Source organism: Lipotes vexillifer, unplaced genomic scaffold (genome assembly GCF_000442215.2).
Source record: "Lipotes vexillifer unplaced genomic scaffold, Lipotes_vexillifer_v1.1 scaffold990, whole genome shotgun sequence".
NCBI lineage: Eukaryota > Metazoa > Chordata > Mammalia > Artiodactyla > Lipotidae > Lipotes > Lipotes vexillifer.
This window is the reverse complement of record NW_006773201.1, coordinates 760,515-776,253: the sequence shown is the minus strand read 5'-3', so window position 1 is coordinate 776,253 and position 15,739 is coordinate 760,515. Positions and strand designations below refer to the sequence as shown.

Sequence of the window (15,739 nt, the reverse complement as noted above, 5' to 3'; positions counted from 1 at the left end):
AAAAAAAAAAAAAAAAAAAAAGAATCCACCTTCCATTGGTAGTCTGATAGGGATTGCATTGAGTAGTATAGTCATTTTCACAATGTTGATTCTTCCAATCCAAGAACATGGTATATCTCTCCATCTGTTTGTATCATCTTTAATTTTTTTCATCAGTGTCTTATAGTTTTCTGCATACAGGTCTTTTTTCTCCTTAGGTAGGCTTATTCCTAGGTATTCTATTCTTTTCATTGCAAGGGTAAATGGGAGTGTTTCCTTAATCTCTCTTTCAGATTTTTCATCATTAGTGTATAGGAATGCAAGAGATTTCTGTGCATTAATTTTGTATCCTAATACTCTACCAAATTCATTGATTAGCTCTAGTAGTTTTCTGGTAGCATCTTTAGGATTCTCTATGTATCGTATCATGTCATCTGCAAACAGTGACAGTTTTACTTCTTTTCCAATTTGGATTCCTTTTATTTATTTTTCTTCTCTGATTGCTGTGGCTAAAACTTCCAAAACTATGTTAAATAATAGTGGTGAGAGTGGGCAACCTTCGACAGATGAATGGATAAAGAAGATGTGGCATATATATACAATGGAATATTACTCAGCCATAAAAAGAAACAAAAGTGAGTTATTTGTAGTGAGGTAGATGGACCTAGAGTCTGTCATACAGAGTGAAGTCAGAAAGAGAACACCAAATACCATATGTTAACACATATATATGGAATCTAAAAAGAAAATAAATTGTTCTAATGAACCTAGGGGCAGGACAGGAATAAAGATGCAGATGCTGAGAATGGACTTGAGGACATGAGAGGGGGAAGGGTAAGCGGGGATGAAGTGAGAGAGTAGCATTGACATATATACACTACCAAATGTAAAACAGATAGCTAGTGGGAAGCAGCTGCATAGCACAGGGAGATCAGCTTGGTGCTTTGTGACCACCTAGAGGGGTGGGATAGGGAGAATGAGAGGGAGTTACAAGAGGGAGGGGATATGGGGATATATGTATACATATAGCTGATTCACTTTGCCATACAGCAAAAACGAACACAACATTGTAAAGCAATTATACTCCAATAAAGATGTTAAAAAAAAAAAAAAATCTTCCTTCCTATGCAGGGGACACAGGTTCGATCCCAGGTCAGGAAACTAAGATCCCACATGCTGCTGGGCAACTAAGCTTGCATGCTGCAACTACAGAGCCCATGCACTCTGGAGCCCTCTGGCCACAACTACAGAGCCCACATGTTCGGGAGCTCGCGTGCCAGAACTAGAGAGCCCACGCATGGCAACCAATAGCCCGAACACCACAATGAAAGATCCTGCATACAACAACTAAGACCCGACACAGCCAAAAATAAATAAATAAATAAATAAATTTAAAAAGTAGAGTATTTTCTATTTTTCATGTGAATTTCCCTTATATAGAAACATTGCTGTTAATTTAATTTTTGACATGCAAATTCATAGAAAGAGCAAGGAATTCACTAGCTAGCTGACAAATATCAGGGCAAAAAACAAGAGATGTAATTATAGCTCAAGGTGATGTCTAATTTTTCCATAGCAAGTAACACAAATTCCTGAAATCAGGGCCAAATGAAATCTAAATGTTATACTTGGCCAGGGAGATATAAAGTTCCTTTGATATTATATCATCCTTTAAACCTTTTAGAAATGTAACATAAAATAATAACTGAACTTAAGATTTTCACCTTAACTCTCTTATTCTGGGTGAAGGTCAGATATAAAGGTTGATTTTTTTTTTTTTACTAAGTTATTGATTTCAGAAATTTATATTTCCATCACTCTCTCAGTGTTTGGGATAACTGTGTACATATATTATCATCTCTTTTCTTGCACTAATATATTTTTGTGTGAAAAACTCTTGCCCTTTCACTGATATATCTCATGACTGCATAAAATTTTGAGTGTTTTTCATACAAGCTTCTCAGATTTTAACTATCTGTCCTGGACGTTTATATATTCCAGGTAGATCCTCTTTTAAATTGTTTGGTCCTATTTATGGGATGGAATGGTTTGGGTTTCTGGTGCAAAGTAAATAACGCAGAGATATACCTTGTAAAAATGAACAACAGACCAAAATCAAATATCTATTCAAGCCTATCCTCTGTGCTATTAATTAATCTAGCCAGTTAATATATGTTAAGCACTTATAAAAGTGGCATGTAGTCAGAGCCCAAGAACTGCTAGGCTCAAGCAGCTGTAATCCCCCACCCCTGACATAACTGTAAAATAATATTTTTGAACCACTGCAGTGGTTTTCGACTTAAGCATTATCTGGTGATCTTCAAAATTCTCCAGGTAAGGCTTCACCCCAATCGATTAAATTAAAAATTTGGCTGGTAGGACTAAGACATCAATTTTTTGCCAACACTTTCTTTCAAAATAAAATATGTCAAGCCTACATAATATCCACTAGAATAGTAAATTAACATCCACATTCCCTTGCAACGTTTGCTTTAGCTCTCTAGGTAAGTATTAATATATATATTTTTACTCTTGAAACATTTGAGGGTAACTTACTCTCAAATTATGAAATTTTACCTCCAAATGTTTTCTCATGTAACTTGAAGAATAGGACATTTTTCTATATAAGCACAACACAATGATTACACTCAGGAAATCTAACAATGATATATCATTTTCTGATATATGGTCCATATTCAAAATTCTCCACTTATCCCAATTAAGTCCTTTATAGCATTTTTTTCTTTTTAAATCAGGCTCCAGTCAAAGATCTCACATTATATTAATTTGCCTTGTCTTTTTTTTTCTCCTTTAATCTAGAACAGTTCTCCAGCCTGTCACTGACCTTCATGAAACTCAGTTTGTCCTTCAACTTGGATTTGTATGGTTTATCTTCATGATTAGATCCAGTTAAACATTTTTGGCAAGAAGACTATTTTCCTATATGAGGTCACGCGATGTTGCTTGTCCTATTATTGGTGATATTAGCTCTGATCCCTTGGTTGAAAGTTTCTACAATAAAATGTACCCTCTTTACTTTGTGATTTATAACTTGATAAACGGGGTGACACTTTGAGACTGGATCAACACCCTGTTTCCCAAAAACCTGATGGTTTTAGCACCCATGGCTAATTCTCGCCTGAATCAATTATTACAATGGTGTTGGTAAAAATGATGATTTTCAGAATGCTTATTATGCCTTCTACATTTATAAGTTGGTATTCTAAAGAAATACTAAAGAACTGCTTTCCTTAAGAAACAAGTGAGATCCTCAGGACTGGAGATGGAAGGTGCAGAGACAGATGATTTATTTTTTCCTCTGGTAGTTTAAGTTTCTCTTTATCTCACTTCAGTTTGCGGTCTCTTCTTCAAATCTCACTTTTGGGGGTTTTGGAGACATTTTCTTTTCCTAAGAGAATCTTTGCTAGGAAAAGTATTTTTCAAACTTCTTGCATTGAAATTCATAAGAATACAAAATTCCTCTGGTGTTATTATTATTTTTTAAATAGAAACCTGATCCTATTCTATGTATTCATCCTTGTTCACTTTTGAAGTATAGAAGCAACTCCTTAGCATGGGATACTAGGCTTCTACTTGCCTCTTCTGCCTCAGTTTCCAGCCCCCAGGCTCCAGCCATCTGGAATTACTTCTTGTCATAGATGCCTCTCTGGCTTGACAGATTGTTGTCTTCACCTGAAATGATGTGACCTCACTTTTTTGGCCAGTGAACTTCTACCCAGTCCCCCAAATGCAGCTCCTCTATGAACCCTCTTTTTTGACATCCCCTTCACCAAGCAGAGATGATCATTTCTCCCTTTTTACCCCTTTACAATTGACCCTTCAATAGATGTCCTTCTATTACAGCACTTACACTGGGTTTATTTTTTTTTCCATGGTCCCTGCCCTTTGCGATTGTGGGCTCTTTGAGGTAAGAAACTTTCTTAATCATGTTATTTCTCTAGTTTTGTGCCCAGAGCTTTAAACGTAGCAGTGCTTCATAAATATCTAACAAATGAATGAACGCTCACAAACCCAATTATTAATTCCGTAGTGGTGAGGACCTAGGTAGTGTTCAATACATTACAGTTCTCTAAAATAATGTTTCTTGAGCTTTAGTCATGTTTGTGGCCATATCTGATATCCCATATTATAATATTTTAGTTTAAAATTATTATTTTTACAAGAGAAATGCTTGCTTTTCAACCCTATCCAAAGCAACATTAACTATGGCATGGTTTTGATGTGATAGTTTTTTTTTCTAATGTACATTATAATGTATTCATAACAATTAAAGATTTTTTTTTTTGGCTGCATCACACGGCTTTCAGGATCCTAGTTCCCTGACCAGGGATTGTACTTGGGCCACGGCAGTGAAAGCGCAAAGTCCTCACCAGTGGACCTCCAGGGAATTCCCACAATTAAAGATTTTTAAACAGCCTGTCTCTATAGCACCTAAAATCAACTTTTCTGCCTGCAATGGTACACATATTATTCTTTTGGAAAATTTCTTTAGTATAAAGCTTAGGCAAGTCTTAAAAACACACAGCACAGAACATTTTTTAGCTATTAAGTAGGTTTTATGACATTTGAGTTTAGAAAACCGACAAAAATTTATAGGCCAAATGAGTCTCCTATTCTTGATACTTAAAGTTAGATTCAAGAGATATATTGCCTAAACAACATTTTTACTGGGCCACCATATTTTTATTAGCTTCATCCACTCTTCCTAATATCACAACAGTTGCTCTAGTGATAGGAAAAATCATCCAGATTTGCCAGATCCGTCAATCAAATCATTGCACATACACTTACACACATATGTGTATGTTAGGTGATGTACAGAATACCTAAAAGCATAAACTCAATACTCGCCTTCAAGGAATGTGGCGTTTAAATGGCTATATTAGTATATTAAAGATATTTAATCAGATGATTACATACTAAGTGTAGTGTAGAAGAAGAATACAGGATTTTATAATAAGACACAGAAGTATTTCCACCTAGGTAAGTCAAGGAAGCCTTGATGGAGTTGACATTTGATCTGAGAATTAAAAGGATGGATAAGATTTAGATAGGCAACTCTGAGATAAAGTTCCACAACAGAAAAAAGTGTGTCCAGTGGATTGTGAATAGACTCATTTGATTGATTCATTTATCCACTCAATCATTTAATTATGCATTAAACAACTACATATTGAGCACTAGGTGTGTGCCAGGTGTTCAAGCAGACTCTGAGATAAAATGGTAAAGAAAATGGGCACAGTATCTGCCATCTTGGAGTTATAGTAGGGCGTGGTGAGGGGAATAGGAAATAAGGCTGGAGTTTGACCACAGGGACTTGCTGTATTAGAGACTTTTGTCTTTATTGTAAGAGCAACGGGAAACAACAGAAGGATTTTAAGCCGGATGGTGACATGATCAGATTTGTGTTTGGAAAATAATTCTGGCTGTAGTATGGAGAATGATGGATTGGTTGGCAACTATAGTGGCTACAGGTCTTTGGAGACTAATAGAATAAAATCAAGAGATGATGGTATTCTAGACCAAGACTACTGTGGTAGAGCTAGAGAGAAACAGAAGGAGGAGTGTATTTAGGAAGTAAGACCAACATGATTTGATGATGAATTGGATATGTGGGATGGGCAGGAAGAAATGTCAAGGACAAACTGGTTTCTGGCTGGCACAACCAAATGGACACTAGGACTATCCACTGATATGTAACATTGGAACAGAAAAAAATTTAGGAGAAAATTACGAGTTCAGGTTCCACTTAAGGTGTCTTTGAGACATCTGGGAGATTACTTAATAGATGTATATATTTATAGGTTTGGAAATCCAAGGAGATGTAAATTTGTGAGTTAACTGGTATGTCATCTTGGTTTCTCTGAGAATCAGATGCTGATTTGGAGTTACAAAAAAGGATTTACTGATCAGAGACGTGGAGGGTTGATAATGCCTATGAAAGCTAAAGGAGTGAAGAAAAAAAAAATGGTCATGGAACACTTTCACACCATGATGTTGATCTGACACCAGGCAGGACAGAGGAAGAACTGGGCAGTGAGAGCCTTAGAATGACAAAGTCCTGGCCAACTCAATGCTGAGCCCCAGATTAAAGATTCACCACTAGAAGAGTCCCTCATAGGGCAGAAGGCCCTCATCACAGGCTGGGTGCTCCCCAAGAAAAGCATGGCCTTGGCTCAGATACTGTGGTGAGTTCTGAAAGGACTGCAGCTGGAGGCTCTCACCTAACAGTCCTCCTCACTGCTGAATGACAGGCTCTTTCTTGAACAGAGACCTGAGTGTTGCACCTTCCTGAATTTCACATCTAGCATACGTGCTGGCTGGAGACATGTATATGGTAAAGATGCCCTATCAAGAAAACTGAATGTGAGAAGATAAAGAAGGGTTTATTGAAGAATGATTGTATTTAGGTGAAAAGTGGAAAAGTTAGGTGAAAACCATGTTCTGAAGTATAATGACAAGAGGTTTGACTGATGCATTTATACATTTATGTATTTTTCAAATTGTTCAAGAGTAATTAAGTCTGTTTCTACAAATATGTTCAGTATAATAATAAAATAAAATTTCAAATTTAATGAAGAAAACAGGACAAAAAGAATAATGAGAGTAGGTGAAAACAATGCAGCATGAGTAAGTTCTTTCAAAAATCACGTCATACTACTGGTGGCATGGCCATGGACCTCCCACACTGGGGACATGTCATGCTGACATGGGGCCCAGGCATGAATCTGAACAGCAGAGGCAGGGGCGAAGGATGACATGCTGACACCCAAGGAAGTCAGCAACCCTTGCACCCTGGCTTCCGGCTCCTCCTTCTGTGTGCAACAGTGATTCAACAGACATGGATTGAGTGGCTGTTGTATGCTGGGGAGCAGAGTACAGGGGCTCTGAGTGTTCCTCCTGCAGCAGCCTCGACTATGGCCATGCACATGTGCACGCGTGCGCGCGCGCGCACACACACACACACACACACTCCTCCAGGACAGCAACAGGGGTGTCCCCCAACCCCTACTCGGGCCCTCCAGCCCAGGCTGCCCTGTGACCACTGCCTTCTCAAGGCCACACCTAGAAGATTCTTTTTCTCTTTTAAGGAAAATCATTTTTGTTGCTTTGTAACTTCTGAGACATTTTGTAGAACATGAACACATTAAACAAGATGTGATTTCTTCCCTGGGGTTGTCTCGATGTACCATGTGCTCCTAGGAGGATGCCCTGGGCTCCAAGTACCAGGATAGTTTCTCTATAGGGCCCCTTAAGGGCTTCAGACCAGAGCACAGCTTCTTGCCCGAAGCTTAGAGCAGCGAGTCGCAAATTCCAGGTCTTCCCATACCTCCACAATTTCTATCATACAAGGACCTCCTCCTATTCTATTATCTCCTTAATATTTTCTTTAACTCAACATCCTTTTTTTTTTTTTTTTTACTCACTTACCAATTTACTCTTAGGTTAACTAAGCAATATATCCATGCAGTCACATGTCAATGTGCTAGTTATACATGAAAATAAATGCATAACTATTGGGAAAAAAAATCACGTCATAAAATTATATACACTGAGTAGAAGTGAAAACATGGCTCTGAAACTTCTAGTTGCCAACAAACAAGGAAAATATAATCAGCTATGATTCACAGTGTATATGAGACAAAAACAAATCAATTGCTTAAGAGAAACCCATTTTTTTTTCTGATACCAAGATGAGGAAGGACCTATGGGTCTTCATAAAGAGCACACCACATAAGGAACTGAGCAACATCTTCACAATAATTATTACAACAAACACATAACTCTGATTCTTAAATTTCCCTCCAGGATGACTAACACAATTCTATGTGGGGGCCTGATGACTAATTCAGAAAGAGATTTAACAGAATTTAGAGGGGGAAAAAATAGACTGAATGTCCTAGAGACAATCCAAAATGGATTAGGATTGAAATAATCTCATAAAAATCTGAGGACCCTGGTCAGAAGAATAAGCCACCCTACTCCCCATAGAATTGCCTTGAGGGGCTATCAGTGAACCAAACCAATAATCTAATCAAGAAGTAGATTTTGTTTCTTTGAGTTACACAAACAAGAACAGCTTGCCCTAAACATTGCCTGCCTTTGACCATGGTTGCAGAAATATCAGCATTAAAAAAAAGTTAAACAATGAGCTTAATATTTATCTCTTTTTTAAAAGAAAATATTTAAAAAGAAACCCCCCTACTCTCAATAAAGTGTTCATAGGACATCTAACCTATGGTATTTTTAGCTCCATTTCATGAAATCTTCATATGAAACCATCTATATTTAAGATTTTCTCCTGATTAAATTTTTTTCTGTAGTGGTTTTAAATTGTGTCAACAAATTCTATGATTCTCCCTTCAGGATGTGGAGCTTGATTCCTCTTCTTATTTAGTGACTCCCTTCTAATGAATACAATACAGCCCAAGTGATGATTTGTTTTAGGGAATATTCTTCTTAAATATATTTAGTAAGTATGATGTGTTCTCTTTAAATTTTAGTCAATAGATATATCCTTCGTAGCGGTATATTAAGAAATATTTAAACCTTTGAAAGCAGAGAGTAACAACTGATTTGATCTCCTTATATTTTGATATATTGAATACATTCTTAAATAAAATCATTAATATAATTCTGTGAATGTCATTTTATGAGCCAGAATGGCATAGTATGTCCAACTCTGCAGCTTTGGCTGTGTAACGTTGGGAACGTTACTCAACGGGACTGTGCCTCTGTTTTCTTCTCTAAAAATGGGGATAATAATAGAATATAACTTATAGGATAGTTGTGAAGAGTATATAAATTAATTTATATTAAGTAATCAAAATAGTGCCTGACAAATTGTAAATCCTCCATAAATGTTAGTGGGAAAAAAGATTGATTCAGTAGATGTATAAAAAATTCATTTTCATTAAATATATTCTAAAAGAATATTTCTTAAAGCAAGTTTTTGGTAAATTTGATCGACTGAACAGTCAATTTTGCCAGTCAGGAATTGGTTATTCAGTAACTGATTTTTATCGTTTAATTTTATATTAATTTCTATGCTATCTGTTGATGATGATTATTTATGTATTTATTGTTTGTGCTTTAAAATTTTATTTCTCCAAAAATCATGCCGTAGATGCCGTACATGATTAAATATGTAATCACTATTTTAAAAGGCAGTAATCAGTATAAAAAGTCCTTGAAGATTTCAAAAACTGGTATTCAGAGCATATATGATTAGAAATCTGATTCATCGACCAACCAGAGAAGGTTTCTCTGATATTTTACATCCCTAACTGAAAAATGAAATATTAAGAACATTTTATTATATTATTTTCACACTTGAATATAAAGTTGCAGAAATAGATATGGAAGGTATGAGTTATAAGTAAAGTACAGGAGTTTGCTGAAGAAAAAATTTAAGACTCAGACACCCTGAGTCTGCTAGATGACAAGTAATCCAGAGTCACAAAAACATCTTCATCTTTGCAGTACTGTACAATGTTTCCTAATTGCATTTAATGGAAAATTTTTATCAGATCATTCTTTAAGGGAATGAGAATACAAATCTCTGCCTTGTTTGGTTTTGTTGGTAGCCCAGTGCACACTGGACATTAATTAATAGTTAATAGCTGAACAATTCAGGCAGCCTGTTTTGGATCCAAAAATATTCTTAAAGATGGGAAAGCCATATTAACTACAGTAACCTGTAATATCCAGCTGGTTCTGCTGATCCCAAATCACAGGATTTTTGCTTTGCAAGGGGCTCTGTAAATCATCTAGCCCAAACCTTCAATTGAGGCTATTTAAGGGAAGTTTTTAGAGACTTCAAAGGCTTCATAAGACCATATATTTGCTAGGACTACTTATTACAGCTAAATGCTCCAAGGCTTTTGAATGTACCCATGTACTGAAGAAATTATTCAGCTAGTTGAAGGTCACTTATTAAAATGTGGCTCTGGGCTACTTGGAGAGAAAGAAAAGTGTAAAAGGCAAGGAGAGGCTGGAGGAAACTCTCATGTCAGGTAACTGCGGCTGCTGCCCAGGCTGTGGTTGGGTGTGCGAGGATGATTTTAGACACAATACACAGGCTTCCAGTTCACCAGGAGACAAGGCATACTTAATTGTCACACATGAACATGATGCTACTACAGTCTTCCAAGTTGTGGAATTGTTTTATCATTTTCTTTAGCCTTTTTTCCCCCAAAGGAAACACTGGGTTTGAGAAACTTCGTCTAAAGAAATTGATGACCTGAATACCATGGAAATTTACTGTTACATAATACTTGGAAAACTGAGACCCAAAGGGTCTAGTCTTGCATTGGTGTAGCATTTCAAGAACATCCTAAACAGGGATTCCAATCTTCTTACACATCCCTTCTCCCCTCCAGCCTCTTATGCTCCCTGAGTTTACCGTCCATCCTACTGTGCTTTCCTACAAGGAGCCCACCAGACACTTCACTACCTCCCGCCACCGTCAGCCTCCTGTGAAAGGTAGTTTGTCTTTTACTGTTTCCCTCAAGACTTGACTGAGTGGATTTAGACCTCTTTCTCTCAGAGAGCAGGGAGCAGGGGAAGCTAAATGGGATATGACCAAATGCATTTTCACTGGGGACTGGCGTGGGGCACGAGATGGTGAAGGAAAGGGTACACATTTCACTCATAAATCCTTGTCCCACTGGAGGTTATGTAAACTATCAAACATTATGTAATCACATATGCTGACTCTTCGATTAGCTCTGTTTTAGGCATTGGTGACTGACTTTTGAACCAATCAAACAAACCACAAAGGTAATTCAACCCTTTGCAACTTGTCAATGCCCTGATTGGTCAAGCACAGAGTTGATGCCTTATGATGGATGGTTATCAGAACAAAGTTCCTAAATTTTATTTGTGGTTTGTGCCTAACATTAAAATGCTAAGATTATACTCATATTAGGAATATTATGGGTAGGAGGAAGACATCATCACAAAGGGCTGTACACTTGCATCAGATTATGGATTAAAATAAAGGCAGACAACTTTGTAGCTTGTCTTGCATGTGGCTCTCTCTTTGGTGCTGTGATATTAAAGCTACATTTTGGGGAGCAGAAACAGGTCAGATTTAGACAGACACTTTTGAATGTTACCTGCCTCTTTTTTTCTCTCTCTCTATTGGCATGCGTGACTGAGTAGCTCCTACATTACATGGGAATTGGGTATTTATTACATTTGCAACTAATTTCTCAGATTTTCAGGAAGGGAATCCTGTATTTAGTACTGGGTTACTGGGAAGATAATCTTTATCTAGAAAAAAAAGGGAATTAAAATTAGTACAGTCAATAGAAATTTATTATTTTCCTGTTCATAATCATTTAAAAATAAATTTGGATTTATCTCTCGGAGACCTCAAGTATATCTAAAACTCTCAAAGATGATGAGAAAAACATGTAAAAAGGGAGTTCCAGAAGATAATTTGGAGATGTCTACAGGAGGAAAATTTGGGGGCACCTCTGTTTTGTGAGACTGCCTATAAGAGCAGTCAAGAAACTGATGGATGAATTTTGGTTCTGACTGGGCTGATTTGGAGACAACTTGCTTCTGTTTTTATAAATTTGATAGGTTACTATTAGATTTTGGGATGTAGGTTTGCATAGAAGGTCACTCTTGAGAGCCTAAGTGAAACAAATTTTAAGTTAGTATGGTTATCTGGGGAGGTCTTCTAAGGTACTCTGCATAGTAGCAATGTTCAGGGACCACTGTCTATTATCATTCAAGAAGACACAAGTATATATATGTTATAAGTGCAGTATGAGATGAAGTTCCAGGTTTATAAAAGAATAAAGGAAGCTGACTGACTGAATAGTGTCTTTTACCAAGCTGTACCCATGACTACATCTGGTTCACATAAGCAACTTTTGGTTTTCGTGGTTCTTTCAGATTAATTTTTTTTTTTTGGAATCCTGTATGTGAGCTACATGCATAATTATTTACTATGGCCACAGCTTTTTTATAGCACCACTGACTTCAGAATTTGGTAAACATTGCTTGCCCTCTGCCATACTAATTTTGTACATTCAATTCAATTTAATGGATGTTTGCAGAACACAGCAATAAATGCTAGAAAACCGGAGTAAAACAAAAACAAAAAGCAGTAGAGGAATTGATTATTGGGCATCTTATAGATGCACAGGTGATAACAGAACTGTGCTTTTAACTGTATTCATCCAAAGTAGTTACTGTATATTATCATTTTTTAGAGTTTTGTTTTTTGTTTGTTTCGTAGAACCAGTTTGGGTCTTTGACTGTGTTGCTAAAGGGGTCCAAGAGGAAGCCAATATTGGATTTGTAATAATAGTTACCTTCATGACGTATGGTTCTTTTACCAGCACATATCAGCTTTCTTTTTATTTACTCACGATGCTCTCGTTTGGCTAGCTGGCTTGTTTCATAACTCAGCTTGACCCCAGGACCCAAGGAATCTCAGTACTTCTTATACTGGTTTTTAGAGTCTACTCCCATAAAGTCCCTTCACTGATCACACTGCCTGCCAGGGACTCTGCCTCTCAGAAAGATCACAGCGCTCCATACCGACCCAGAAAGCCCTGGGACTCTGATCTGCCAAGCCCTGTCCTGTCCGGGCCTGACACATGGTATTCTCTTCTTCAATCACAAGTCTGACTTGGAAATTGGTGTTTTTGCATGCTTGAATGTGTGAATGTGGTAACTTGTAGCCACTAGCACATGTACATATAGCAGCTTCAGAGGACTGATTCTGTTTTTCGTTTCCCAGAAGTCACTACCACGCACATTTTCTGAGAAACATTTGTGTGTAGCAGGATAATGTACCGGTTTCTGTCCTTTTTGTTTCCTGTTCTTATGCCATGCTGTGATGTTGCCCTTCTTGAGAGGCAATGATGCCAGATACTGGGATGGACAGACCGAACACAAGGATTAGAAGAAAGTGGTTTCCCCGGCAACAATAACCATGCGAGGGGAGCCACACTACTTATCCACTACGCATGTCTCTTTTCCTCTGCTTTAAATAACACAGAGGACCTGAATGCTATGTATCTGATTCTGAATCATTTCTAGTGGATGGAACTACAGCAAACCAGCAGAGTTTAAAAAGAATTTGGATATTTGACCAGTGTGCCATACACTTTTTCTATGTTAATAGACACCTCCCAAAGTATCTCCTTTCTATTAGTGTGTCATTGCTTTTGCACTTTTCATGACATGAAGCTGAGAAATAGTTTTCTCTTTCAAAGACAAAGCAGGTAAAGAATTTGCAAAAATACCAGATTTTTTAAAAATTATAAGAAAACTCTAAGTATATCTCTTAACATTTCAAAATTATCCTTTCTACACCAGTGGCCAAAAACAATCTGTACATGAAATGATATAAGAAAGGCAAGAAAGTCACTCTAAGTTAATAACTTCATTCTAGTTTTTATAGTGCTTTTTAAAAAAAAGCCTTTAAATTATTCTTTTCTGAATTCTGCATTTATTTTATTGGTATCTTGACATTAGTTTATTAACATTTTGATGTGATTATTAATCATTGCTGATTAAATATTAATTAAATGAGAAGGAGTGTGCTGAATAATGCCCTCCATATTTGCTGGTCAGCACTTTACATTTATCTATCTATCTATCTATCTATCTATCTATCTATCTATATATCATCCCACACAACCAGGTATAATTTTGGTAGCAGAGTATTGCACACAGCCTAAAGTCAAGAAACTGTCATTATATCTAAAAACAACTAACTACTGTTGAAAGAAATGGTCACTTTTAAAAATACTACCTCTCAAACGCTGACCCATCTTTGAAAAATCAGTCGTTATCCATTACTTTCTTAAATTTCCTGACTTATTATTAACAACTGGTAAAATCTGAAGTACTGAATAGTTATACATTCCCGAAAAAAATTCTAATTTGAGCTAAACTGGGTAAAAGTATAGGACAATGCTACCAATGTTTGGGTTATATTTCTATACTATATAGAAATATAACCCGTCACAAACACAAGCTACATGTGAAATTTTAAACTTTCTAATAGTTGCTTTTATAAAAAGGAAGAACAGGTGAGATTAATGTTAATAATATATTATTTAAGCAAACATCTAAAATATTATAATTTCCATATAAAACCAATATAAAAGTTACTAGAGAGATTTTACATTATATTTTTCATACTCAGTCTTCAACATCTGACTTGTATTTTACATTTAAGCACATCTCAGTTTGGCCCAGCCGTATTTCTAGTGTTCAACAGCCACATGTGACTAGTGGTTACCATATGGAACAGCACAGGTCTAGAACATAAAATATCACCCAAGTCATTTGAGGTTCAGTTCCTTAAAAGTTAAAATGCTGATCCTATAAGTAAGATTAAAAAAATCTATCCCTTGAGCTGTTTGGAAAAGTTAATAGATTGACAATGTTTTCTGGATTCAAATACTAGGTGCTCCTGAAAAAATGTTTAAATAATAAATAATCATAAGAACTTTTCCAAGGTTCTTCCCAGAGACATTAATTAAGTTGATGATAATATGATTTCAGAGACTAGAAAGCACTGACAAATTTAGCTAATTCTGTTAATCCCATAAGATATTCTTGGAAAAAAATTCTTTGCAGATTTAGTATATCAGCTTGTTGTATTAGAATAATTGAACTGAGAATATCTTACAGAAACCAGCTCTTTGCTGAATTTCTTTATAACCAAAATTTTGGGGATGTAAATATACACTGTGGACTGAGTGACTAAACTGAGGAAACCATGAGGTTTTCTAAAGGAGGTTTCATTCCAGTCTCCTAAATTACAGAGATATACTTGCCTTCTTCTGAATGACATTACAGAGAAGAAATAGAGAAAGAAAGGGTATGAATGGTTTATCTCTGCCAATGGGCTGAGTGAAGAAAATGTCCTTTTCTCCCAATTTGCTGTAATATTTAGAAATCATTTTTAGAAAGACTGGCTAGCAGGAATTACAAGTAAATTTTTAATAATTTCCATGGATATCATAATTACCAAGATATCTGGAACAAATAAGGAACTATTATGTGAGCTCACAAACTCATTTATCAGCTTTCTATTTTCAAAAAAATTCGAGACAAGTGTTTCATTTGGCGATTCTGCCTCTTACCACTTATTAATTCTATCAACAGCCCAATGAGATTTCTGAGAACCTATTCTCATTAGACAACTTGAACAAGTCCAAATTGTCAACAATTAACAGTAACCAATTTGTGAATTCAAGTGAAAAATTATCTATTATAAAATGGATCAGACTAATAGAAGAACTAGATTTCTGCAGGGATGAAAGTGGCTTGTGAGATACAGACGCAAGCAGCAACAAATAACTGGTGGTACATTACTGGTATACCATCATTTATTTAACTTACTGAGCCAATAGATATTTTTTAGAGCTCCTACTATAAGCAAATTGCTTGTCTTAGGTGAAGCAGGAACTCAAAGACAAATCGGATGTGAATTCTACATTTAAGGATTTATAATGTAGTGGGTGGAAAAAGACCATAAATAGCTATAATGAAGGCCCAAGAATTTTGAGAGATCTGAAGAAGGGAGATCAGCTTCAAGGGTAGGAGCTGGTATTGTCAGGTAAGTAGACAGAGCAACTTCCCAGGGGAAGTAGATTTGAGCTGGGCCTTGATGAATGGAACGAATTTAGTCTTACAAAAAAAGAGGAGGGGGCTTCCCTGGTGGCGCAGTGCTTGAGAGTCCGCCTGCCGATGCAGG

General features: G+C 36.5%; 1 pseudogene; it reads left to right on the top strand.

Annotated features, from left to right (window-relative positions):
* The window catches only part of LOC103070334 (60S ribosomal protein L7 pseudogene), a 53,086-nt pseudogene that overhangs the window by 24,704 nt on the left and 12,643 nt on the right, over positions 1-15,739 (top strand).